This window comes from Sarcophilus harrisii, chromosome 6, assembly GCF_902635505.1.
Source record: "Sarcophilus harrisii chromosome 6, mSarHar1.11, whole genome shotgun sequence".
Classification (NCBI taxonomy): Eukaryota; Metazoa; Chordata; class Mammalia; order Dasyuromorphia; family Dasyuridae; genus Sarcophilus; species Sarcophilus harrisii.
Window position 1 is genome coordinate 16,132,412 of NC_045431.1, and position 27,967 is coordinate 16,160,378.

General features: G+C 41.4%; 1 protein-coding gene across 1 annotated transcript in view; it reads left to right on the top strand.

Annotated features, from left to right (window-relative positions):
* The first annotated feature begins 243 nt into the window (after positions 1-243).
* RBPJ (recombination signal binding protein for immunoglobulin kappa J region) overlaps positions 244-27,967 on the top strand; it is a 192,664-nt gene continuing 164,940 nt past the window's right edge. Inside the window, exon 1 of the mRNA XM_031944137.1 lies at positions 244-263. The gene's annotated coding sequence lies outside the window, so the exon portion shown is untranslated. The remainder of the gene's footprint in view (positions 264-27,967) is intronic.

Sequence of the window (27,967 nt, forward strand, 5' to 3'; positions counted from 1 at the left end):
CGTTTTCCCCTTCATCTTCCCCAAGCTTTGCTTGTATTTGTGTTCCCCCCCCCCAATCCTTCTTTAGATAGAAGAGGCAAATCTGAATTTCTTTTAACCAGTTTCACTTCCTTTGCTCTGGGGAGAAGTGGCCTTTGATTTCTGGGTAAAGGAATATGCTCTTTCCTTCTTATCGCACTTCCTGACAGGCCGACCTCCAAGAAGAATGTGTGTCCGTGCTCTGGGTCCAAGATGATCAGCTTGAGCTGTCCAGGGGCCTTGGGGTAAGTGATTCCCGGGGCCTGGAGTCCCCATCAGCAGTGTCTGTGATGCCTCAGTAGCTGATCGGTACAGCCTTATTCCTCACAAGGTTCACTTACTTAACTGTTTAATTCCACAACCACAAAGGCATCTTTTACCTGGGAGAGACTTTTCCCTCTTCCTGAAATGACATTGGGGATTTCATGTGAAAAACTGGACTGCAATTGGCCAGAGAATTTTGCAGTTCTCCAATTAAGAGGCAACAGAGAGTACCAGAAGGGGCCCTTTATTTGGAAATTGAATATCCAGGCTCATGTTCTGGCTCCCCTGCCATTGACTGGCTAAAGGAAAAGGTGTTTAGTGTCTCCAAGACAGTTCCTTGGCCACCAAAGGGTGATAATAACACCTCAAAGGATTGTTGTGGGGAGACACTGATCTAGGGGCTGTGGTTATCAATTAGGAATCCACATTTCTGATGTGGATTTCTTATCTGGCCTTGCTTCTCCTTCTATTTTTCTGTTCTGAACTTCCTATTGTTTTCTCTGGAAAAGAAGTAGAAGTTAGGTTTCATAATGGATAGTGCACTGATCCTGAAGTCAGGAAGACTCAGATCAAAATCCTGCCTCAGTCATTTACTGTGTAGGCCTGGGCAACTCTTTAAATCCTTTGTTCGTCCTCAGTTTCCTTTTTTGTAAAATAGAGATAATGATGGCACCACTTCACAGGATTGTTGTGAGGGTTAATGAGATTACATGTAAAAGGTGTTTGACAAACCTTAAAGTAGCTGTTATTTAAGGAGGAGGAGGAGGAAGAAAAGGAAGAGGAGGAAAAGGAGGAAAAGGAAAAGAAGGAGGAGAAGGAGGAGGAGGAGGAAAAAGGAGAAGGAGAACGAAGAAAAAAGAAGAAGAAAGAAAGAGAAGAAGAAAGAGGAGAAGAATAAAGGAGGAGAAGATGAAAAAAGAAAGAGGAGGAGGAGAAGAAGAAGAAGAAGAAGAAGAAGAAGAAGAAGAAGAAGAAGAAGAAGAAGAAAAGGAGAAGAAGGAGAAGAAGGAGGAGAAGGAGAAGGAGGATGAGGAGTAGGAGGAGGAGGAGGAGAAATGAAAATAGTTTTTGTAATCAAAAGAATCTAGGATTTTCCAGATGTAATGATTTCACAAGTTCCATTCTTTTAGTGGAATGGTCCTTCCATTAACAAGGGAAAGCCTTAGCATACTGCCTGACACATAGTAGGTGCTTACTAAATGTCTATTATTTGATAAACTACTACTAATCAGACAATTGGGTATTCATTTGCTGACCATCAGCTTTATGCTCGGCACAGAGTTCACACGACACAGGTGTTTGGGGGGGGGGGTTAGACAAGCTCTTCCTTCAGGAAGCTTCCAATAACAGCTCCCTTTGGGGTCCCTGGGTACATTTTATGTTGCACATGGTCTCATCTCGTCCTCACAGGGGCCTGGACAGTTCATTTCACTGATTAGCAGACAAGTCTCAGGGAGACTCAATCATCTGCTCAGTTCTGAAACACTAAGTAAGCAGCAGACAATCTTGGACTCCGAGTCCAGCGCCGTGACTGAAACAGTGAATACCGAAGGGGAATCTGCTGGAACTTTGGCACATCTGGGAGATCAGGAAGGTAGACAAGTTGGGGAAGCCTTCCTGGGGGACGTGGGACTGAGCTGGGCTGGGGGATGGTCTGGTTAGAAGAAAGAGTGCCAGCAGCTCTGTCTCCGGCCTGGGGAGCCCAATCTGCCCCATGACCTGCCTGCGTGGTACCGGACCCGCTGTGCCGTTGGCTCTGTGGAGGGCTGGGTCATCAAACACTGGGAGACTGGGCCCTAGGTCAGGTCCTCGGGTTCCACTGGGTCAGGGCGGCAGTTCTGCTCCAAGCAATGGCTGCAGAGCCCTGGGGGAGACACAAGGCTCAGACAGGGCCCAGCTTTGGCCTTTGGGGGCTCATGCCCGGCACAGTATTGGGCACCAGCACAGACGGTTCTGTCAGCCTTCATGTTGGGGGCTTCAAAGTGCTCTCTAATGTCTCAGAGGGAAGTCATGGTGCCTTAGGGACCAGAGACTGTCAGAGGACATTGAGTCACCAGGAAAGGGTCAGGGGAAACTAGGAAAAGGCGCCTGGCCAAAGGCAATCCAGAGAGAGCCTTGTGCCCGGGCCCCAGGTCCTTCAGTCCAGCCTGGGCCCGAGGACTAAGTTCTCCCTGGCCTCTGAGGCAGCTCTCCAGGTTGGGGAGGGGGTTCACCAATAGTCAAGAGCAGGCTCCTCATCACTTCACACCGGATCTGTTGCACCGGCTTCTGGCTAAATGTGGGGAGAGGCCGAGGTTTGCACCAAGCAGGAGGTGTTTCTGAGTCACAGGGATCAAAGGAGCAAAAAAGGATTTGTGTGGTTACGGTGTTGGGGGCATGTGCAGTCCTAGAGAAGCTAGATCCACTCAGCTCACTAAAGGACTCCAATCAAATGGTGTGCCAGCCCCTCAGCTCGTTCTCCCCCTCTCGTCTTCTCCCTCTCACTGTCTCTCTGTCTTTCTGTGTTGCTGTGTCTCTGTCTCTCTCTGTCTCTTCTTTTTGTCTTTGTCTCTGTCTCTATCTCTCTGTGTCTCTCTTTCTGTGTCTCTGTCTCTATCTCTCTATCTCTCTGTGTATGAGAGACACAGAAAGAGAAAGAGAGGAGAAGGGGAGACAGAGAGACAGAGAGAAAGAGAGGAAAGAGAGAGACAGAAAGAGAGGAAAAAGACAGAAAAAAGAAAGAGATAGAGAGAGGAGAAAGAGAGACAGAGAGAGAGAGAAAGAGAGGAGAGAGAGACAGACAGATACAGAAATAGAAAGAGAAAGAGAGAAAGACAGAGACAGAAAGATAAAAACAGAGAGAGACAGAGAGAAAGTGAGAAAGAGAGAGAGAGAGAGAGAGAGAGAGAGAGAATTTATATATTATTCATAAATATATCCTTGCTTAACCATAGCCTGCTTGGGGAAGGTGGGGATAATGAAAGAGGGAAAAAATGTTAAAAAAAAAAAAAAAAAGTGTGTAGCAAGTAACAAAAGAACAACCTACAAGGAAGTAAAAATGGACACTGACAAATATAATTTCTTCTACTATTATATATCCTTCTTGAACTGGTAATTTATTGTTATATATTTGAATCCTTCCTGATGTTTTACTGGACACATGACAATGTTCTATTTTGTTTTCCTTTTATGTTTTATTTTTTTCGATTTTTTTTTTTTTACAAAATATATATTTTAAAGAAGATCTGGTACTGCTAAACCTTTTATATTTTTCATTAATTCCTTTGATAACTTAATGCTTTTGTTCTTCCAATGAATTTTGCTTTTGTTTTTTCTAACTTAATAAAGTAATTTTTGGTAGTTTAAAAAAGGCTTCTTTGAATTGAATAGAAATGAACTTTTTGGAACAAAGTTGGCTGGTAAGGAGACTGCATCCCACACACACACACACACACCTCAAAGTGTCCTAGTTCTTTAGATGGATTTAGGGTTTTAGAGGAATTAGGGTTTTCTTCTCCTTCATCTATTTATTTATTTAATTATTTATTTACTTTGCTGAGGTAATGGGGGTTAAGGGACTTGCCCAGGGTCCCACAGCTAGAAAGTGTTAAGTGTCTGAGGTTGGATTTGAACTTGGGTCCTCCTGACTTCAGGACTGGTGCTCTATCCACTGCCCCACCTAGCTGCCCCTCTTCTCCCCTTTTTAAAAGCTCTTTGGCATAAACCATTAGATGAGACAAGAATGTCTCTATAACTCAAAAAAGTCCCTTATCTGCTCCCTCTCCCTCTGCCCTCCATTGCCCATGGAAACAAAAAGGAGAATTTTAAGTTCTTCAGTGTTTCAGGAACTGTTTTGAAATTCCCAAACTAGGAGGAAAGCATGTGTAAATATCAGAAAAGAATTCCTTTTGTAAGCTCACTTTTCCTTGGCTCCAACTTCTGCCTTGAGTGGGAAAATTCCCTCAATCCTAGGAACTGATAGGGATTTCATAGGTCCAGGAGATAACACCTCGACCCTGTGCTCTTTGAGGGCCCAAGTCCTTTGTGGAGCAGACAAAGTCAGGAAATGTGACTCAGCATCTGCCAGTCCCACACAAGTACAGGGAGCCCCAGCAGACAAGCTGGAGACAGGGGCAGCCGCTGTGGGGGTCCTGGAGAGTGGACTGGCCTGAGCAGCCAGGGGCTTGGAACCTTAGCTGCTTTATCTGCAGAATCAGAAAACCGGTCAAGGGCAGAGATGCTGAACTGGCTGCTGAAAAGCCTGCAAAAGTGTGGCCCGAACCAGATAAAAATGCACCTGGGAAATGTCTAACAAAATAGGCAAAAATACAACAAAATGCAGATAATGTTCATTTGTGCTTATCTAAGGCAGTAGTTTGACACCATTGGTCTAAATCATCTCTATGATCTCTTGTTCTTACAGTACTTTGGTTCTGAGTTAAGTAAAGGAATCTTGATCAATATTAGTGTGATCAGAGGGAGGGATATAAAAGAGAAGCAAAAAAAAAAAAAAAAAAAAAAAAGAGAGAAATTCATTTTTCTCCTCCCCCATAAAATGGTGTATCCTCAAAAGTTTCTGGTGACATCAAGTTTCCACTATGCCCTACTTTATAAAAATAATAATAATAATAATAATTGCTCTGTTCAACAGAAATGGCTAGGAAAAGTAGAAAGCAATTGGGCAGCAATTCAATTTCTTGTTTTCCCCTCTATTTATTTATTTGTTTGTTTATTTAAGATTTTCATTTTCCCCAGTGACATGTAAAACCATTTTTTACCTTTGTTTTTAAAACTTTGAGTTCTACATTCTCTCCCTTCCTCCCCACCCTCTCTCATTAAGGCACATGTGCAATCATGCAAAATGTTTCCATAAAAGTCATGTTGCAAAAGAAAACATAGATTCACACCTTCCCACACACACACACAAAAAAACCCACAAGAAAAATAAAGTTTAAAAAAGAAGTATGGTTCAGGGTGTATTCAGATACAAACAATTCTTTCTCTGGTTGTGGAGAGTGTTTTTCATCACGGGTCCATCAGAGTAGTCTTGAATCATTTTATTGCTGAGAATAGCAATGTTCTTTCCAGTGGATCATCCCACAACTTTGCTATTATTTTGTACACAGTATATTTCGCTTTGTTTGAGTTCATGGAGGACTTTCCAGGTTTTTCTGAAAGCATCTTGATCATCAAGAAATTCAATTTAAATCAACAAAAAAGCATTAGGTGGATAGATTTCTTTTTTTTTTTTATTTTTTTTTATTTAATAGCCTTTTATTTACAGGTTATATGTATGGGTAACTTTACAGCATTAACAATTGCCAAACCTCTTGTTCCAATTTTTCACCTCTTACCCCCCCCACCCCCTCCCCCAGATGGCAGGATGACCAGTAGATGTTAAGTACATTAAAATATAAATTAAATACACAATAAGTATACATGACCAAACCGTTATTTTGCTGTACAAAAAGAATCAGACTCTGAAATATTGTACAATTAGCTTGTGAAGGAAATCAAAAATGCAGGTGTGCATAAATATAGGGATTGGGAATTCAATGTGATGGTTTTTAGTCATCTCCCAGAGTTCCTTCTCTGGGCATAGCTGGTTCAGTTCATTACTGCTCCATTGGAAATGATTTGGTTGATCTCGTTGCTGAGGATGGCCTGGTCCATCAGAACTGGTCATCATATAGTATTGTTGTTGAAGTATAGAATAATCTCCTGGCCCTGCTCATTTCACTCAGCATCAGTTCGTGTAAGTCTCTTCAGGCCTTTCTGAAATCATCCTGTTGGTCATTTCTTACAGAACAGTAATATTCCATAATATTCATATACCACAATTTATTCAGCCATTCTCCAACTGATGGACAAGGTGGATAGATTTCTTAGACATTATTAACAAATTAGAGGAGCAAGGAAGAAACCTCTCAGATCTATGGATGAGAAAATAGTTCATGGGCAAATGAGGTAGACAGGGAATTATAGAAAACAAAATGGATAATTTTGATACATAAACTTTGACAAAGAGACAAAAGACCCATATATCCAAACAGCTCCATTTTTAGTAGAAAAAAAAAACCCTGAAAACTAAGGGGAGACTCATCAATTGAGGGATGGTTGAACAAATTGTGGCTTATAATCACAAAGGAATATATTTGCACTATGGGAATGAGAAAAGAGATGGCTTTGGAGAAATTTGGACAAATGTGTAGAACAAATGGAAAGTGAAGTAAGGAAGAGCAGCAAAGTGATTTATATAATAACAATTTTGTCAAGACAGTTCTGAAAGACTTCAGAACTCTAGTCGACGCAATGATTAACTATGAGGAAGCATATTACCCATTTCCTCTCAGAGAGATGAGAGTCTCAAGATGCAAAATGAGAAATATTTTTGGCCATGGCCAATGTAGGCATTTGTTTTGCTTGACTATGCAGGTTTGTTGTAAGAGTTTTTTTTTTTTCCTTTTGCTAGGGTGAGAGGAAAAATGATGCTTGTTAATTTAAAAAATGACATAAAAACTTAAATAAAGGCCGTGTCAATGCTAGGGATGAAAAAAATGAAAAAAACCAATACTTGTCCTAACAATTTAATTAATAGAATAATAAATTAATTATATGTATATTATATGTATTATATATATTATATTATATATATATATTATGTATATGTATATCTAATGTATGTATATATATATTATGTATATATATTACTAATTATTTATATAATATATATAAATATATATAACATATATATGTAATATATAATATAATATGTTAATATATGTAATATATTAACATATAACATATATATAACATAAATATTACAATATAATATATAATATATGTAATGTAATATATATGTATATATATTATGTATAATATGTATTATATAATTATATATATATTATATGTATTAGGTTATAAACCTAATGATTTAATAGAAACCATATTACATAAATAATACAATGCAAGGTAGGTTGCCTAAGCAAGAACAGAAAGTGGGTGAGAGATTTAGGGAGAAGGATTGCCATGGAGGGGGAAGCCCCAGGAGGGAAAGAAAAGTCCAATTCAGAAATGAAGGAACAAATGTGGAGAGGTGGGAGACAGACATGAAGTCTTCTGAAACCAGAGTCCACAAAGAAGAGTAGCATAAAATGAAATTATAAAACAAGCGGGGAAGTGACAAGGTCAGAACTATTATTAGAAAGATTATTGTGTGAGCTGTGAGAAAGATGGATCAGAGAATGGCGAAGAGACGGGAGTTATTAAAACTCTCTGGATGAGAGGCGATGAGGGCCTGGACCAGGGTGTTGACACTATCAGGGAAAAGCAGGGAATGAATACAAGTCATATTTCAGAGAGAAAGAATTACAAAATGGGCTGCTGATTGGACGTGGGCAACAACGGAGAGGGGAGAGAATTCTCCAGTTTATGGAGCCTGAGCGATAATAGGAATAGTAATGAATCTGGGAGGCTGTGAGGGGAAGTGAATTCAGATTTGGAATTAGTGAGCTTGAGCTAGTGGTGGGACATGAAGGGAGAATAGCTTGCCAGAAGTCGGAGACAGTGAACCCGAGAGTGCGAAAGCCATCGGGGCTGGAGATGGAGATGGGAATGAAGGCGATAATTGAAGTAGGGGGGAGAGAAACAGAGACAGATGGAGAGACAAAGGCAGGCAGAGACAGAGACAGAGACAGACAGAGAAGATGAGAGACAGAGAGACAGAGACAGAGAATGACACAGACAGAGAGATAGAGAGACAGAGAGGAAGAGAGACAGAAAGAGACAGAGATAGAGAGAGTGACACAGAGAGATAGTGAGAGACAGATGGAGAGAGAGACAAAGACAGAGACAGAGAGAGAGACAGAGAGAGAGAGAGAGAGAGAGAGAGAGAGAGAGAGAGAGACAGAGAGACAGAGAGGAAGAGAGACAGAAAGAAACAGAGAAACAGATGGAGAGAGAGAGAGAGACAAAGGCAGATAGAGAGACAGATGGAGAGAGAGACAAAGACAGAGACAGAGACACAGAGAGAGAGAGAGACAGAGAGGAAGAGAGACAGAAAGAAACAGAGAAACAGATGGAGAGAGAGAGAGAGACAAAGGCAGATAGAGAGACAGATGGAGAGAGAGACAAGACAGAGAGACAGAGAAATAGAGATAGAGAGACAGAGAGGAAGAGTAATAGAAAAAGACAGAGACATAGAAAGTGACAGAGAGATAGAGAAACAGAGACAGAGAGACAAAGACAGACAGAGACAGAGAGATAGAGAGACAGAGAGGAAGAGAGACAGAAAGAGACAGAGAGACAGATTGAGAGACAGCGAGAGTGACACAGACAGAAACAGAGAGATAGAGAGACAGAAAGAGATAGAGTGACACAGATGGACAGAGACAGAGAGGAAGAGCGACAGAGAGAAAGACAGAGAGATAGACAGACAGACAGGAAGAGAGACAGAGACAGAGAGGAAGAGAGAGACAGAGAGAGTGACAGAGAGACAGACAGAGACAGAGAGATAGAGAGACAGAGACAGACAGACAGAAAGGAAGGGAGACAGAGAGACAGAAAGAGACAATGACACAGAGAGAGAGAGTAATACAGAGAGACAGAGACCAAGACAGTGAGAGGAAGAGAGACAGAGACAGAGAGACACAGAATGCCAGACAGAGACACAGAGAAATAAAATAATAATGAAAATAAAATTTCTAGGAGAATCTTCAGAGAAAAAAGAATTGGGCTGAGGATGGAAGCTGGGGGATTGTTGGTCTTTAGAGAAAAAGGGAGGGGAAGAAGTCAGTTAGGAAAACTGACAAGGGGGACAGCCAGAGAGTGGGGAGCCGGGAGCCAGAAGAGAGGAATACTAGGAAAGCTCAGGAGGGAAATCATCGAGGACGACAGAAAGTGGCTGCCAGTGTGAAATGATGCAGAAAAGTTGAGTAAGATGAAACAAACCACAAAAGATAAAGAATTGTGCAGAATAATGAGCTCCAAATTTTTTGGTTGTTGAACTTTTAACTGAACTGTGTGTGTGTGTGTGTGTGTGTGTGTGTGTATTTCTAAAGTATATGTGTAATTAATATATATATATATATATATATGCCCTAATGTTCTAATAATTATGTATATTATAAAAATTGTACAAAATTTGAATTTTTAAAGGATGAGATAAAAGTGAAATAATATTTGAAACTGGCATCGTAGGAAGTCAGCAGTTTGTTGAATAGGGGTGGGATATGGTCAGGCTTTAGGGAAATCCTTTTGGTAGCTGTACGTAGAAAGGATTAGAGTAGGGAGAAATTGGAGGTTATTAGAGGTCTGAATCAAGGTGGCGGCTGTCCGACTGGAGAAAAGGGGACGTATTAGAAAAGTGTTATGGAGGTAGAAATGACAAAAGTTGGTAACAGATTGAAAATGTGAGGTGAGAGAAGCTAAAGAGTTAATATAACATCTAGGTTGTGAACCCGGGTGACTGGAAGGATGGCAGACTCTTTTTATATTCCTCAGGTGCTTGAGCATAATGCCTGGTACACAGTAGATGCTTAATAAATGTCTGTTGATTGGTTGATTTATGCCCTTAGTAGCAATAGGGAAAGAACTTTAAATTTTTTAAAAATTTTTTTAAGAGAAGGAAGTTTTAAAGAGGAATGAGTTTGGGGAATGGAATTGAAGGGTGTGAGAAAAGATAATATAATTAAATCCTTTGTGCACATCAAATCTCATCCACGCTTACTTACCTTGCTCAACTCACTCCATTCCCTTCAAAATGAGGAAAAAGGGAGAGAAAAGGCCACAGCCATCAATTTGGAAACTGTCTAGTTCTCAATTTTTTTTGATCTCAAGACAACTTTATACTCTTAAAGGATCCCAAAGAGTTTCTGTTTATTTGGATCCTAGATATTAATTATACCAAATTCAAAATGAAAGCTCATAACATTTTAAAATATTCATTTGTTGATTCATTTAAAATAACAGTTTTGGAGTTTGTAGTTTTGATAAAAATAAACCAATATATGTTGACATAAGAAGCATATTTTTATTTTTTAAAAATCTACATATTCCAAAACAAAACAAAACAAAAAAAAAGGTTTGGTTTATTAGACTATAGGATTCTTATCTCTGCTTCTGCATTCAGTCTATTGTGGTATGTTGTTTTGTTTGAAGGATATGAAGATAATCCAGACTCATACGGATAGGTGTTTGTTGTTTGTCCTTCGTTCGTGATACCAAGAAGGGGATGCCATGACTTGTACCTTCTAGCCCCAGAATTATGAGAACTTGAATTCAAATCTAGCTTCAGACTCTTACTAATTGTGTGACCCTGAATAATCACTTCACCCTGACTGCCTTCCCACCCCACAAAACAGAAAGACATGAAGGAGCTTTAGGGAAGACTCATATAGATAGGCAGTTGGAAAAGGGAAATAATGTCTTAGTATTATTATGAAAATCGTTTTGACCTGGAGGCCTCCCTGCTTGGAGATCCCAAAGACCTGTTCTTTGAGAACTTGTCTAGACAATAGCAGAACCAAAAGTCAGCACAGCTTTCATTTTAAGTATTCCCCAGAATCTTTTGTTTGGGTTTGACCACAGGTGGTTCCATATTTAATATGTGAACCAGCTTACAGTAGACCAGCCAGGGATTTGTCTTATGAGGAAACAGAAAGTATCTGTATTTTAGATCTTTTTCCTAAAGAAAAAATGAAATCAATCTAATCCAGCTTCCTGATTTTCCTCCCCGTATTTATAAAGTTCTCCTGAATTCACACTCTGATGGACACAAAATGTTTGTTACTCTGCACCGGTGAATCCTTGTTGGAACATGAGAGTCAGAGAAACCCGACCTCAAACTGTTGGGCTAGGAACCTGTGAACTTCCTTTTGACAACTCCCTTATTTGCTCTTCCAGGCCCATTAAGACCCCCTCAGCTCTCTGTGGGGTCATTGGCAGATGGATGGAGAGCAAAGAGACCCAAGGAGGATGTCACACAAGGCATCTCTAAGGTCTCTTTGAACCCTAAGGTTCTTTGTTTCATTTTGTGTGATGTTGAGCCATCTGTCCCCAATTAATGTAAATCTCGGTGACAATGACCTGACTCTCTCCCAGGAATGCTTTAAAAAATGACACTTATGGGCTATTTGTGGACACGAATTATTGCTCTTTGAATGTCTTTAGGAAGTGTGTCCCTAAAGAACAATTAAAGGTACCTTAAAATATAAATAAGGAGTTATCTAGTCATCTAAACTCTCCCACACCAGCCCTTTTCCCCTCCACAAAAGGGGGGAAAAACAAATCCAAGAAGGAACCCGGGTTGGGAGGAAGGGGCTACAGAAGGAATAGTTTATCAACATGTGCCTTGTTTATGCTTGTGATAGTGCACAAATCTCAGGAAAAGTTTTCAGAGAAAACGCGATGTAATCCACAGGGAATATTACAATAAAAGTAAAATAAAACAGCACAGCTTGGTATTTTTACAGAACCCTTGCTGTTGATTTAGTTAATGATAATGTTGTATTCCAATTTTCCTCTAAAGGGGAGCTTTAAGCGTTCTCAAACTTGGATGGACTCACTTTAAAATAAACAAATAAGTTATATAAGTCCAAATTGTGGCAGATTGGATTAAAAGGTCGAGCCCCGGAGGATGGCTAATGGGGCCCAGCTCACGTCTTGGTCCTTAGCCTGATAGCACTATTCCCAGGGAGAGGAAGCAAGAGAAGCTTTGGAATCCTACTAAGAAAATCTGGATTATAGGCGCCCATCTTGAACCGATGCCATGTGTTCAAGACACCTCGAAGGTATTTGGTGATTCAGTTGGAGTCCAGGAACAAGAGGGATTTCTGAGGAATGAGGTGCTTTTTTTTGCTGTTTTTCTATTTTTTTCCTTTCTTTTTTTTTTTCAACCTAAGCTGTTAGGAAAGGCTCAGCTGCGTGATTATCCAAGAGCTATCATCTTCCACTAAAAGCAAGACTGCATTTTTGGTGTGAAGGGAGGTGATTACTGAAGATTGAGCTTGACAGCTTTTAGAGTCCACCAAGAATGTCACAGCGAGCCTTATTTATCAAGCTCCGTTTGGGGTGGATGATTGAAAGAGAGCTCGGGGGGGAGCCCCCAAAGCAGATAGATGATAATGGCCCGATTCACAATGTACTTGAGGAAAAAGCTGCATAATAAGCACCACAAATTGGTCCACCATAATGGTTATAAAAGTCCCATTTTGGGCTAGTCAAAAAACTAATAATCCACCCCCTTGTATTATATAAACCAGAATTATTTGTGGCCAGAAACTTAGAATCACAGACTCAGAGTGGGAAGGTAACCTCAGAAACCACCGAAGATGGACTCCCTCCATCACATCACAGTCATAGCTTTTTCTGAAGGCCCCCTCTTGAGGGCCCTTCTACTTTGGACCAGTTCTTCTTGGAAGAAGAAATCTCTCTCTGGACCTTCCCACCTCTCTTCTTGGCTCTGGAGCCAATCAGAACAAGGTCCCTTCTTTTTCCTGTACCAGTCCTTGAAGATGCTTGAGTCCTGTGCTAACCCACTCTCCCCCTCCCCACATCTCACCCCCCTCTTTTCTTCCCCAGGCGAACAATCCCCAGTCTCTTCAGTGGATCCAATTCGATAAGAACTTAAGTGTCTGCTATGTGCAATCATCTCGAGGCCCTTTGCCATTTGGTTGTCTTTCTCCTCTCACTCTCCACTTTATTTCTGTCCTCCCTAAAACGCAGAGCCCAGAAATGAGCACAAAACCCAGATGTAGCTCCACAGTGAGATTACGGCCTCTCTTATCTTGGACAATTTCCCTCTCTTGATGAAGCCCGAGATTACATTCGCTTTTCAGGCTCTGATATCACGGTGCTGACTCAGAATGAATGTTCTGTCCCCCAAAACCTCCAAATCTTTTGGGTTAGCTGCTATCTAGCCACGTCACCCCCATTTTGTATTTGTCAGAGCATCTTTTGGAACTCGTGAACATGGCTTTGGGTTGATCTTTATTGATTTTCATCTTGTTAAGTCTGGTCCAACGTTCTAGACCGACAAGGTCGTTCAGGGTCTTCCAATAAAAGTACATTAATCCAAATGATTGACCGAAAATAACCTGCTAAGTTCTCTCCGTCCTGGCTCGGGCTAATGATTGCAAATCATTAGTGAAGTAAGTGTTGAAGCGATGACTTGCAGCAGTATTTTGGAGATAGTTTAGATCAGATGGGAGCTGATTATTAAATTTTCAGGATAAACACTTAGCCCTTGGAAATCGGCAAAGGCGGCAAATTGGGGTTGAGTTGATTGTCTCGGCTTAAGAAAGTGATGGTAGAAAATTGTGATAATGAAGATTAAGCTTAAAAGTGTGTCCTGTGTACAGTAATTATATTTTTTGGAAAGCTAGCTGTTAAATATTATTAGCATACCACTGGATGACTATATAGTCCTTATATAGTTTGGGGAGATGTGTTTTAACCCATACTGGCCATAAGGATAATTCCAAAGTGATGGAAAAGCTCTAATAAATAACATTATATAAGTCTTGAGTAGGTTAATCTCTTTACAATTATCTAATTTGGTCTCTGGGAGGTAGATGCTATTATTATCCTCATTTTACAAATGAGGAAACTGAGGGAAAAAGGAATTAAGTGACTTGCCCAGGGTCACACAGCTAATAAGGCGTGAGATAGGATTTGAACTCAGGTTTCCCTGACTGCAAGCCTATCTACTGTGCCATCTAGATCAATATTTCCCAACTTTTTTCCAGACTCTAAACCTCTTCACTGTAGTATCGTGGAAAACAAACTGATTTTGGAGAAAGAAAACATGTGTTCAGATCCAGGATATTTTATTTACTATCTGTGAGGCTTTGGCTAAGGCCACTGACCTCTTTAGGACTGTTCCCTCATTTATCCTCAAGTGAATTCCTCAAGTGAATAAATCTATTTCTTGTAGCTGGAACACTGGCCACGTAACCTCGCCTCTCGGGTCCCGGCTCGTCTCCTCAGTGGAAGGAACAAGATGAGCTATTCATTTCTAAACTCTACGAACCCAAGATCTGGCCCCAGCCCGAGGCAGGAGAAAAAGTGTCACAAATCAGTCCCTAACATAGACGCTTTGTGGTCATGGTATCGTCTCTGTTTTGGGAATCCCCAGACTAAATTTATCTCATGAAAAACATGTAGTAAGTGTTTTGTTTCCCAATCTCGATGACTCTTTTTGAAGACCTAGATACAGTTTTTAACATAGGTCCTTGTGTCGCAGAATTTAGAGCTAGAAGTAAACTTCGGGGCCTTCCTCGGATGGATGCAGGAGAACGAGAGGGGCCAGGGGATTTCCTTAAAGTCGCACAGCCATCGAAGCTGTTAAGATATGTTGTTCTTTGTTTTTATTCTGAACTATAGCTCATCTAAAAGTAAATCGATGGTTTTAGTGGACTGAACTCAACAGTGGTCAAAGGTATGAAGGGCGTCTCCTGTGGGTGGGCCACAAGCAGTCATCCTGACTGAAAATGAGTGGTGCAATGGATAGAAGTCAGGAAGACAAGGCTTCTTCTTAGCTTACTAGTTATGTGACCGTAGGCAAGTCTCTTAATTCTATTTGCCTCAGTTTCCTCATTTGTAAAATGAACTGGAAAAGGAAATCATAAACCATTCCAGAATTCTAGCCCCAAAAAACCCAAATGGAGACCATGACTGAAAATGATAATAAAAATTAATGAGACAACATGAGTACAATCATCAACTGAGCTTGTAAGGATGCCCAGCAGAGGAGCCATCATTCTGCGGGCATCTGGCCTTCCCTCGTTCCTTCCAGAGGAAGAACATGGGTGCAATGGTGGGTGGATGGCATCCCACTTGAAGGGACGTATGGACCAGTCTGCCAGGCTGGGGAGCTGCTGCCTTGGGGATGCTCAGTATCCCCAGAGATGCCGGAGCCCACATCATTGGCCTGGCTATTGGTGGAACACAGAGACTTTGTGCTCTAGCTGCCCACGTAGCAGAGGTCACCGATCAGCAGCAGCCCCTGATTCCCCCTGGCTTGTAGCCCCTCAGCCCTGCAGCCTCAGGCTTCCCACTCACAAACGTAGGGGTTTGGAGGGCTGCTGCCTTCCTTATAATGTGTTTGTGCTTACCTGAGCCTCCTCCAGCATCCCCCAAAGCTAGCACAGTCTTGGGCTGTGCTGAGGAATAATATCCAGGATCTGAAGTGAGAAAGGAGAAGGGAACAAGCAAGCACTTATTAATTACCAACTGTTTGCTAAGTACTGTGAGATTATCTCATTCAATCTTCCCAGTCCATAGGAGATAGTTGTTACTGTTAACCCATTTTACGGTTGAGAAAATTGAGACAGACTAAAGAATGGGGAAGAAATGGTTTAAGGCAGGAGACAATCCAGGTAGAGAATGCTTGGGGATTTGGGGCAAAAATCAGGCCATATATACTTAGTAGTCATGAGACTCTGGGCAAGTCACTCTTTTTCTTCAACTGATAAATGGGTGTGATAATAGAACTCCCTCTTAGGATCCTTGTGAAAATAAAATAAGATAGTAAAAGCCCTTTGCAGAGTGTCTGGCACCCAATAAGAGATTAATAAATTTAATTAATAAATTAATTTTTAATAAATTTCTATCCTAGAATTTCCACACTGTACCCCATATACAAACTTTCTTTTTGGTCCCATCCTTTGCTAATATCATTCATGAGGAAAGCCTTGGGATGGACATAGATCAGAAATGTATTTCTAACTTCCAGAGTCAAGCCCTCACTTCCTGTGACTTTTCCTTGATCTTTCTGCCAATAAGTATCAGAGATGGGACTTGGAGTCAGCTCTTCCTGATTCCAAGAGCAGTCCTCTCTGGAGTCTGAAATAACGTTCTCCCTTCATTGTCCCACAGTTTCCCTATGATCACCTTTATTCCTCATTTATTTGATATTCACATAAGGATTTTCCTTTTATAAAAAGAAAAAGTTTATTCAGCATTTCTTCTTCACTCTTCCACTTCTCATAGCCTGTCTCCACATGCTCGGTGTGTCTAAACTAAACAGAAGTCATCTGGTTAAGAACAGGGCTGACAAAGGATTTCTCTTTTCCATCGTCCCCATCCTTGCTCCAAAGGGAGCAGCAACGGCCTTTGTCAGTTCCAGACATCTAAAACTGAACTTATGGTACGAAGAGAATGGGAAAATAACTTTCTGAGGCATTCTGGTAGGGAGTCTGAAATCCCCATTAGGGAACATCTCCCTGGTCTTCATCTCTGCTCCTGACTGGATACCACCTTTATTTTCTTCCATGAGGTCATCTGAAGCTGATGGCTAATGTCAATAAACGTACCGGGGGTTATTGAAATCCCATTTCTATTTGCATTATGGTGGCGAATTGGTAGGAACCCCCAGGAGAAGTCCAATATCTTTACGGACCCCTCGAGTCCTAGAGGTAAAGAGACAGGGCATCATTAAAACATGTGACAGCCACGGCCGAAGATCGAAAATCGAAAGCTCTCCTGCTTAGCATATTTCTGTTCCTTAATTTTTTTTAAAGAAAACAGATGTAGAATGAAAGGCCAAGTGGAACAAAGTAATCTAAAGGGAAACGTGGCCCAACCTGTATCATGGCACTGTATGATGGGCTGTAGCATTAGGGGATAACCAGCAAGGTTCGGGATCCTCTCGGCAATTCTTCTGAGCCAAAGGCTGGACCTCTGAGGGCAGAGAAAAGGGGCCTGAGAAATCCCCACCTCTCCAGGTCTATCAATACTCCCCGCCGATCAGTCAGATTGTTTGGTGGTGGGGCCAGGAGACAGGACCCCGAAAGGGCAGATACACTGTATATAATGATAGATTAGTCCCGATGAATTGTAATAAAAGAAATATGATTTTAAGCATTAAAACCTGGCACTTTGACAGTCCTTTGAAGATTAATAAATTAGCATTTTATGTATGAATGAGGAGCAGGGAGGACTCTTGAGTCCAATTCATCAGGAACATTGCAGTAAAAGCCATTTCCCCAGAATGGGCTGCGTTTGACTACAGAGAAGATTTTAGGAAGCTTACGAGTCGCACAGGTGCAGTCTTTGTGTGGATGCTGATCTAAAGCTTCCCATGGTTTTCAGAAAAATTCTCTTTTTGTAGCAGAGACAGGAGATTGCTAAAGACTTTGGATGCACATTGATTTAAAGTCTAGTGTCTATATAGACCGACTCAAGAAATACACAAATACGCTGATGCTTACAGATCTAAAAATACTATACATTGTTCCTGAGTACTTAATAAATAGAGTCTTCTGGAAATACATTTTAAAATCTTCTATTTCCTTCATAATTTCGTCTGCGAAGCACATGGCACTCACCAGTCTGAGACTGGGGATAAAGGAGCCACTCGACAGATAACCTGTTGCAGTGACAGGATCTGGGTCTGAGCACAGTCACTCACATAAAGACCCCATGAAATATGCATTTTTAAATCCATCCGACAACATTTCATGGTTTGTGTCCAACAGATAACACATCGGTCTCCACGTTTCCCTACAATCAGTAGTTTCACTACATTCAAGTTTCACTGCAATTAGTCAACTTTTTGCCTCCATCCTCATTTCAGGTTGAAAATGGGAATTCCCCCCAAACCACATGTGTCTGAATGGCCGTGGATTGTCCACATAACAGAGAACTGAAATGAATGGAGGCCAAATATTGGCATAATATTCGGGGCCCAGACGCCTGACAAAAGTATCTGGGGATGCTTGAGGTGGATCAGAAAAGAGTCACAATATTCTGACGCCAATTTTCCAACCAGCCCAGGTTAGGGGAGTGGGAGGCAGTGGGGCTGATGATTAAGCCCCGGCTTTTCTGAAGGAGCTGGGGAGGAAGGAGAAGAGCAGCGTGGAGGTGGGGGATCTCACAGGCAGCTCCTGAGTGTGGGGGATGAGGTGGCTTGTGGCAGGGGCTTTCTCAAGCAGCGACGGTTGGACTTTCATAAGGGCCGGGCCGGCCGGAGGCGGTAGTGGTGACTGTCCAAGAGGCACTTGTTGCCCGAGGTTGCTGACCCCTGATAAAGCCCACAGAATTTCCCCACTTCTGAGCTCAAGAATGGCACTGTTTAACAGCAATTGGTCTTGCCTTTCTCCAAAACATTAATTGATCCCACAAAAGGTCTTTAAAAAAGTATTGACTAATGTTTTTGATGTGACAGATACTTTCCAACAAATACACTTTAGACTGTGGACTCCCTAAGAGCAGGTGCACTTTTGCCTTTCTTTTTTATCATCAGCTGTTAGCACAATATCATAGTAGGTGCTTAATAAATGCTAGTTGGCTGACTTAACACCATGCTAATAGTAGGAGCTTAGTAAAGGCTTACTGACTATAGATCCAAACACACCCTCTCATAAAGTAATTTTTCAGGAAAGTAAATTTATGGAAAGGATACAGCCTTTAAAACTGACATGAACTGTTGCTTGTATTTGACCCAATTGCTGTTATCACTCCATGTGAACTTACATTGTTGTCAGCGGGGTGATTCAAGCCAGTTCCAGTGGACTTGTGATGGAGAGAGCCTTCTGCACCCCGAGACAATGGGAATGTGCATCACTTTTGGTTGCTTGTTGGCTTGCTTCTTATTTTCTTTCTCATTTTTCCCTTTTTTGGTGTGATTTTTCCTTGTGTAGCATGATAATTGTGGAAATAAGTGTAGAAGATGGCACATGTTTAACATATATTGGGTCACTTACTGTTTAGGGGAGGGGAGGGGGAGAAGGAAAGGAGAAAAAATTGAAACACAAGTTTTGCAAGAGTAAATGAAAAAAACTCACATTATTCTCTCTCTCTCTCTCTCTCTCTCTCTCTCTCTCTCTCTCTCTCTATCTATCTATACACACATACATACACACACACACACTCTTGTTTTGACTTTGGAATGACCAAAGACCCCATAATCCTATGAAGTTGATTAAAAATTTATTCACATATAGCATCTCTACATCCACTTTACACTTGATGATTCAGAGGTCAGATTAAAATGGGAGGGACCAGTCAGGGAGACCAATAGGAGACTATTGAATGGTCTCCATGAGTGGTCTCAGACATTTTGGCTTTAGCACCCTTTTACTTTCCTAAAAATTATTGGATACCCCAAAGAGCTCTTGTTTATGTGTTTGTATAGATATTTGCCATAATGGAATAGAGCTTTTGTTTATGAGAACTTATAGAGATTTGTCATATTAGAAATAAAGTCTTAGTATTATTGTGAAAAATAGTCTTTATTTGGTAGACCCCTGAAAGATCTCAAAAACCTCCAGGATCACATTTTGAGAACCCACATAACTGATATATGATAAGAACCTAAACTAGGGTGTTGGGAAAGACAAAATGTAGCAATATGAGGGGAGTAGAATCTCTTGAGTCAGAGGATAAAATTTTATTCATGTAAATTTATTGAGCCCAGGGATCATTTTTTACTTTGGGGTTTTATCCCCAGAACTTAGTATATGGTGGGTATTTGCTTGTTAGTTTGACCGAAGAAGTCTAAAGAGTTTCTTGAAACGTTTTTCATTGAATGTTTCTTTGAAACATTTCACAAATACACCAGCAGTGAGTTAGCATTTCTGCCTTTTCTCAGTCTGCCTAGCAATTAATTTTCCATCCAGCTTGATGGTTATGAAATGATGTCATAGCTTATTTGAGATGTTATTCTAATTTTTGCTTCTCTGATTATTCGTACATGAAATATTTTTTTCAGACAATTAATTTGTATTTCATTTGAAATCTGTTCATTACTGGGCATGGTGTTGTGGTAATCCTTGTTACTTAGCAAGCTAATATCGGGGTGTCGCTGGAGTTCAGGAAGACAGAATTGAAAGAAACTAAGCCAGTTGGGTGTGTGGACTAGGTCTGGTATCAGTCTGTTGAGTCCTTAGCAAAGGAAAGTCAGTAGATTGCTTAAGGTGGGGTAAACCAGCACAGGGTAGGAGAAAAAGAAGCAGGTTAAAGTTCTAGTGCTGATTGATAGTGATATCAGCTCCATTTCCAACCTAAGAGATACAGAGAAAGAAAAGAAGGCAGGAAGGAAAAAAGAAAGAATGGAAGGGGGGAAAAGAAAGGAAGGAAGGGAGGAAGGAAGGAAGAAAGGAAGGAAAGGAGGAAGGGAGGAAGAGAGGAAGGGAGGGAGGAAGGGAGGGAGGAAAGAAAGAAGGAAAGAAGGAAGAAAGGAAGGAAGAAAGGAAGGAAGGAAAGGAGGGAGGGAGGGGAAAAGAAAAGAGTTTATTACCATTTATATTATTCATATTATTTTATATTTATAGTATTCATTTTATCATTTAAATATTGTATTAAAAATGACTCTTACTGATTGAATTTAAACATAAAATTCACAACATTTCTCTGTGCTTCCTATAAATTCTGGACAACAGACATTTGTCAGAAATATCTAATATAAGATTTTTTAAAAATTCATATATTTCTTCTAATTTGAGGTGCATTAATTTTAGGCAAAATTTAAAATAAGTAATCAAAATTGTTTGTTCTGCCTTTAATCATCTCTACTACTTCTGTTTACAAAAATTTCCCCCTTCTATGACTGTAAAGATCTAATCTACCATATTCTTAATAATGTTTTTGCTGATTTCAAATATTTAGATAGTTTATCCATTGGAAATATATCATGGCATAGGGTATGTAAAATGTGTTGAACTAAACTTATTAGTGCAAATGTCTCCACATGATTGGCTCAGATCCTAGTGACATAAATTTAATGTATGAAATTTATGTCTTCAGCTTTTTAAAAGAGCACCTCTGGTCCTTCACCTACCATTGCAGTGTGAATATCACAGCTAACACTCATGTGTGCCTTTGTGATTACAAAACGCCTCATGGACTTCAGCTCATTTGCTCCATGGCACTTGTATCACTCCCACCAGAAAGTCAGGAGGACCTGAGTTCAAATGCAGCCTCAGACACTTAACACTTCCTAGCTGTGTGACCCTGAGCAAGTTACTTAACCTCAGAAAAAAAATAAACTTTACAGTCAAAGGGTGATGGCTTCCCAACATAGGGAGAGCTATCGTGCCTCTGATGGAGTCCCTTTCTTGGAAAGCTTTTTCACCTCTGGATTCAGGTCTCTTCTTTTCTTTCCCTTCAGTGCCTTTAAACTAAGGGCCCTTTTTTGCAGCCATGGCTGAATAGGAGTCACCCCGCTTCACCCTATTCCACCCCAGATAATCTTTCTCTCGAAGTCGGATTTCTCCCTGGCCCATCTCCTCCGAAACTCGGTCTTGGGGAGGCCGGGGCTCGCTCCCAGCAGTGGGACCACATTCCATTAGTTTATGTGTAACTTCCTTTGTTGGGGAGGCCGGCCTCTAGGTTAACTTCTGGAAGTAACTTTGGAAACTCATTCTCCGGCAAAAGTCCAAGAAAAAGAGGCACATGTTGAGGAACTGGCATAATTTTTTAACACCACAAGCAGCATATTTCTGAAGGCGACCGTGGCCAGAACTGCTTGCCAAAACCAATATTGATCTAGTCCCTCATCCAATCAACAAATGCCATTGTTTATAAGATATAATTTTTCTTGGTGAAAGTTCAAAGTTAAACTCCAAGGATTTTCAAAACTATAAAAATGAGAGGCTTTCAGACTTAAAAAAAAAAAAAAAAAAAAAAAGCAGGGCTAGCTTTCCACTTCCATGGATATTCACAGTCACTATTATTTTAAAAAAGTAGCCAAAAACATTTTTGCAGAGTGCTAGTGGTGGAGGAAAAGAGAGATGAGGTGGGGAGAGGAAATCAGAAAGAGGGGGAAAGGTGGGGGAGGAGAGAAAGGCCGAGGGAGGGAGGAAAGAGAGAGGAAAAGGGGGGAGAAAGAGGGGGGAAATGAAAGAGGGAGAAAGGAGGAAGGGAAAAAAGAAATACAGAGAGGAAAATTCTGTTGAATTCTCTAAATTCTCTGAATCAAAATCTTTAGAGCTAGGGGCCATTCCTTGGGGGGCCAAGGCTACAGAAATGACTCCCCTGGTTATTCCACTTCAGCACTGCCCACCTGGAGAACTCCCCGAGTCACCCAAGATGCCCCCTTTTAGCTGAAACACCTTTTTCTCTGCTTGGGTCCTGCCATATTGCTCATACCCATGGACTAAGCAGAGGAATCCCAGCTCCAAAATGAAGCTCCTACCGAACAGGGAATTTTGCCCATTGCAAAACTGGTCCTCAAAAAACAACAACAAAAAACTGGTCCTCGCAACCTTTTGGAGATCCAAGAGACCCATTGTCAGGAGGCCGGCCGGTCAGGTTAGGAATATATAACTAGGATGGGGTAATCTCAAGGCTGCTACAAACGGCCACCCCAAAAACCAGTCAGCTCCCTTGGGCCTCGGGCTCTCGGTCTGTCCGTCCCCAGTGCTCAGCACCCTTTCAAGGGCACACAGAAGCCTCCCAATTCATTTTTAAATGGATATAACCCTGGCAAGTCAGAAGAGGAACAATCATCTCCTTTATATATCCAATGCTTCAGATGAGTTGACACGGATTGACCCAAGACCATCCAACCAGAGCGGGGAAACACTTGGAAATATGTCTGGGCAGTTCAGGATTCTGGGAAACCAGAGCCATACAAGGCTGGGTGGGCAGTCCGTGGGTGGTACAAGGGGATCAAACCCGGCCCCTGGGCTGCCTTTGGGCCAAAGAGGCAGAACCTAGTGTCAGGGGCTTCCTAAACAGCAGCTATATCTGGGATCAGAGGATAGTCCTGTAGAAAGGGATGGCCCACAAGGATTTTTTCCCTCATCAATCCCAATGGCCACATAATTATCGGGGTCCCTGCCTGGTACAAAGGACAAGAGGCTCTAGGAGTTAATGATGTACTTCCAGAAGAGGGGGTCACTACATTCAGGTTGTGAAAGGGCTGAAGATTCCATCCCAAGACCAGAATGATTTTCTTGATTCTGAGTCAGACAGCAGACATCACTCTATGGGGCCTGTCTGCTCATGTTAGAGAATCCCCTGCTGAAACGGGGCCTAGCATCTGCCTGGAAGGGAAAGGCACAGCAGGAGACAACCTTGATTTAAAGATGTTTGGGCTCAGTTCTAACCATGTCCTAACCTCCCCCTTCTCTGGGGACCTTCCCAGTGCATGGAGTTGGTTGGGTTGTCAAGTTGATGAAGACTGCCATATTTTTATGAAAAGTTAGAGTCTGGTACTCTATAATTTTTACTTCCCCTCAAAATATGACCATTCTTGGATGTTTCGAGTTTTTATTTTATATCAGAGGAGGCTTTTGGTTTAAGAATTCTACCCAAGTTTGCCTAAAGTCCAAGAATTTTGGTTCAGAGCAGGAGGCAATTGATGCTGCTGGTGATGAATAACTGACAGAACCCAGAGAAAGGCTCGCCCTCCCATGGGCTGCTCACCTGCCCTGATCCTCCCTCCCCCTGTCCCAGCTTTCTCGCCCACTACCTCAGCCTCTCGGGTGCCACTTTCAGTTTTCCACAACTCTTGCTGTCAGATTGTGGGTAAAGTGACTGGGATAAGAGAGCTCTTCTGACGCCAACGGCCCGTGCCAACCCAAACACTCATGTGATAACAGCCCTACCACAGAATCTTGAACTACTGTTGGGGGAATTTTCCTTCCAGCTTAGGAATGAAAAAGCTCTTTTCCTCCCTTCTGCTTTTTACTCAGAGCTCCATAATTCCTTTAAAAAAAATCACCTGGGTTAGCCTAGATGTAAATGTCAATGATGGTTCTTATTCTTATTGTTATATATTAGTGGGACTATAACCTACAGGATAATCCTGGAGGAAATCCAGAAGTAATCCCCTCCACGCAGATGCAAAGCCCCATTTCAATAGTCCTAGGGTTCCATTTGTCTGTTCTAGAGCTGGGATTTTATCTGCCTTTGCCAAATTTGGTGCTTTAAAAACCTAGTGCCATCCCCCTCTTCTCATAGTCTACATTCTTCCTAAAATACTATATGGTTTGTGTGTGTCTGCTGGGGGGTATTAAGGCCCAGATGGAGAAATTGGCTCATCGGGAAATTTGGCAGGTGGTCCCGGCCGAGTGCAAAGAGCAGTTCCATTCAGGAATAAATAAAACCAATCCTTTCCATTGGAAAACACTTGCATTGTGATAATAAAAAATCTGCCTAAAATGGTCCTGATTCAAGATTGAAAGATTTGTGATTGTCCAGGAAAGGACACTCTCACTACCTTTGCAGATTATCCCTTCTTAAGTCGCCTTCGCTAAAAAACTGTACTGTCTGATGGCCGACCTTCTGGTAAAGAGATTTTCTGAATTTTCCAAAAGCCTCAGCTGACACACATCCATCCCTAGGCCCATCTTTAAGCCTTCACAGCCTCAAAAACTTGTAGTTTATTAATACTGGCTTCATAAATTCAATCGCTTCCATGGCATAATAAGGCATCACAGTAAAACTTCCATAGGTGGAAAAATTAAATTAACTTAACCTGATTATCCTTATGGACTTCACCTTCCCTTCTTCTTCCAGTGTGAAATCTGAGAATTTTTCAAAGTAAAAGAGATTTCAGGGTTCTGTGATCTAGCACAATATTGGTTTTTGAATTTTTTTCTTTAAAGCTTTTTCTTTTCAAAATATATGCATGGATAATTTTCAACATTCACCTTTGCAAAACCTTGTGTTCCAATTTTTCTCCCTCCCTTCCGCCTACCTACTCCAATCAAATATATGTTAAACACGTGCAATTCTTCTCTGCAGATTTCCACAAATGTCTTAGCACAGTATTTTTTGAGGAGAGAGTATTCAACAAAAATCACACTGGTTTTCTTACTCTACTATACTCCATCCACACTGCTCAGTCCTTTATTAGGACCTTGGTCAATCAGATTTGATTAATTTGTGTTTCTAAATGTAGTTGCTTTTAAAATATCATTTTGTTATTGGTTTGGTGTATGGAGAAGCAACTCCCACAGTGAAGAAGGCTTCCATTCAAGTCCCTCCTCCGACACTTTTTAGTACCTGATCTTGGATAAGTCACCTAACCCTGTCAACTTTCAGACTGTGAAAATTGCAGAGCAGGTGCCGTTGACATCAGCAGAGGGAATTTCCTCTTTGGAAGTAACAAAAGCAATGAAATCCCGGCCCCAACGAAAGAAAAATGACCTTATGTTGTCTTAAATTTAAATCTATTTTTGAAAAGTAATTTTAGCTTCCCCAGATTCAGTCAATCAACAGGAAGTTGCTGAGTGCCTCCTATGTACCTAGCAAGATACAAGATAAATACACTGTAAAAGGAAGATAATCTAGCTTTGTGTTTTAGGGAATATAAATAAATACAAGACATGCTTATTGTCTCCAAGGTATTTATTAGTTGGGAAGAAATGAAATAAATCCATAAAACCATAAGAGAGATCTTGCAGTACAGCTTCGGAAACACTGAGGGATGTTTCATTATCCAAAGGTCCTTAGAACCGAGTGGGCTGGATTTCAGGCTTGGTTTTCAAAGTCCGCTTTATGCCATAGTGGAAGGAATTGGGTGCAAATATCAAATACTTGGCCCGTGTTCCTGCTGGTTTCCCTGGCTATGCAATTTTTCCACCCACTGCTGGCTTTACATTGAGTGCAAAAAGGAAGGATGCTCTGGGCCAGAAGGCAGGAGGCTGCTCCCCTGGCCCAGCTGTGAGGGGCAGCGGGGGCTCAGAGGCCTAAGACCCACGCCTGGGCCCCCAGAAGGAGGTTCCAGCTTACTCACCATTAAGCCTCCTGGAGAAATGATTGGCCTGTTGGGGCCCTGCTCGAGCCTCCTAGGAATGGGAAGTCTCCAGAAGTGAACCAGTTCTTTTTTGCCTTAAGTAATAAAAATACCGGAATGAAAATATTTGTGTCGACCACATATCCACATATTCCATGCAGAGGCTATTAAAAAAACCCCAAATTACAGAAACACTGCTCTCCAAGGCCACAACAACGCATGGTTTAATGGAAAGTGAAGGGATATTTTCAGTGTGAGTTCAGCCCTGAATAAGACAAACTCTAATTTGTCCTCTTCAAAAGATCCCTTCTGAGACTCTTAGCTTAATTTAAAAGCGGTGACTCCCTTTTCAGAAGCTTTTTGACCAGGCCACCGTATGCTGTTCTCTTCCTGTATTATCTTAGCCCCCAAATGTGCCCAATCTAAAGGCTGCTTGGGGCAGCGGAGGTCCTGTAAAGTTTGGGGGTTTGGGGGGGCCCTGGGAGGAAGGAAGGGGATGGGGGATGCAGAAGCTTAGCTAGCCACTGGCTGGGAGGGAGCCACACCCAATCTGTGAAAGTTTAGACAGATACGTGTTGGGGCCTGGGGATGCTGTGGGCTGAATGAGGACCAGGAGGCCCCAGAACACCGACTCCCTGCCACATGGGGAGGAAGGTAACCTGAGCCCCAAGTGTCTCCGATTATGTCAAGAGATGTCCCAACATTCTCAAGTAGTTCTCCAAATAAAAAAGATTTTTCTTCTGTTTCTCCTATATGGAGTGCTAGGTTCACTGAAAGCACTCAGGAATCACCTACTGATTGACTGAATTTGGGGAAGCCAAAATTACTTTCCCCAAATATATTTAAATTTAAGATAGCATGAGGTAATTTTCTTTGTTTGGGGATGGGCTTTCATTGGTTCGCTCCAATCCTGTTGATTGATGGGATTTGGGGAAGCTAAGAGGACAGAGCTTTAGAGTTGAAAAATCAAAGGGACAGATCAAGTCGTTATTTCTATGTTCTCAATGAGCAGCTTGGGTCATTATGTGACTGATCATAAAGATGGGTGTAAGTAAGTAAGTAAGAACACTGGGCTGAAAGTCAGAAGATCCCTAAGATTTAGACCTGGGGAGCAGTTCAGATTATGTGGTTCAACATCCTTGTTTTTTACAGTTGGGAAAATTGAGGCCCAGAGAGATTTATTCCTTGACTTCTCCAAGGTTACGCAGCTTATAAGCATAATATTATCTTAGGATAGATTAAAAGAGGGCTAGTTCTAGGAGCAGGAAGGTGAAAGTATTTCTGTACTCTGCTCTGCTCAGATTACATCTGTTCATTTCTAGCTCACATTTTAAAAAAATTTAAATACTATTTTATTTTCCAAACATATGTTCTTTTTTGTCTTCTCCGGCACTTAGCACAATATTTGACACATAGTAGGTGCTTAATAAATGCTTGTGTGAGACACTGACCCTTACCCAAATTAAAATCAGAGACTCTCAAGGTAAAAAGCAACAAAGAACAAAGGATTTATTATGATCTCCCTAAGAAAGGGCAACTCCCAACAGACAAAGCGTCAGTCAAGGAGTGCAAAGAGCAAACTGCAAACCAGAAGCTCCCTCACTCCCTATCTTTTCTCCTATTGTCCAAGGGAGTCCAGGCTTGCATCCTAAACAGGGAAATCTATCCCAGAAACGAAAGAATACTAATAAATAACAAAACTCTTTGTCCATTAAGTACTTAAATGCTAATTAAGAGGGAGCAGGAGGGAAATATTCAAACACCTGCAGCTTTTAGCTATAGCCCAACTTGCCATTACAAAGTCTCAAATCCCAAATAGCCACTAGGTCAAAGCCATATTGTTAGGAGAGGTCTTCACTCGGGTTATCCCATCTGTGCTTGTTGACTGTTGATTAACTGAACTATCCTAAAGTGGAAATGAGAAATAGTAGACTCCCCCTCACTGCAAGTCTTTCAAAAACAAAAACAATTTGTTTTTTGACCATTTGTTTGCCGTGTGGAAAAGTATTTGCTAAGGGA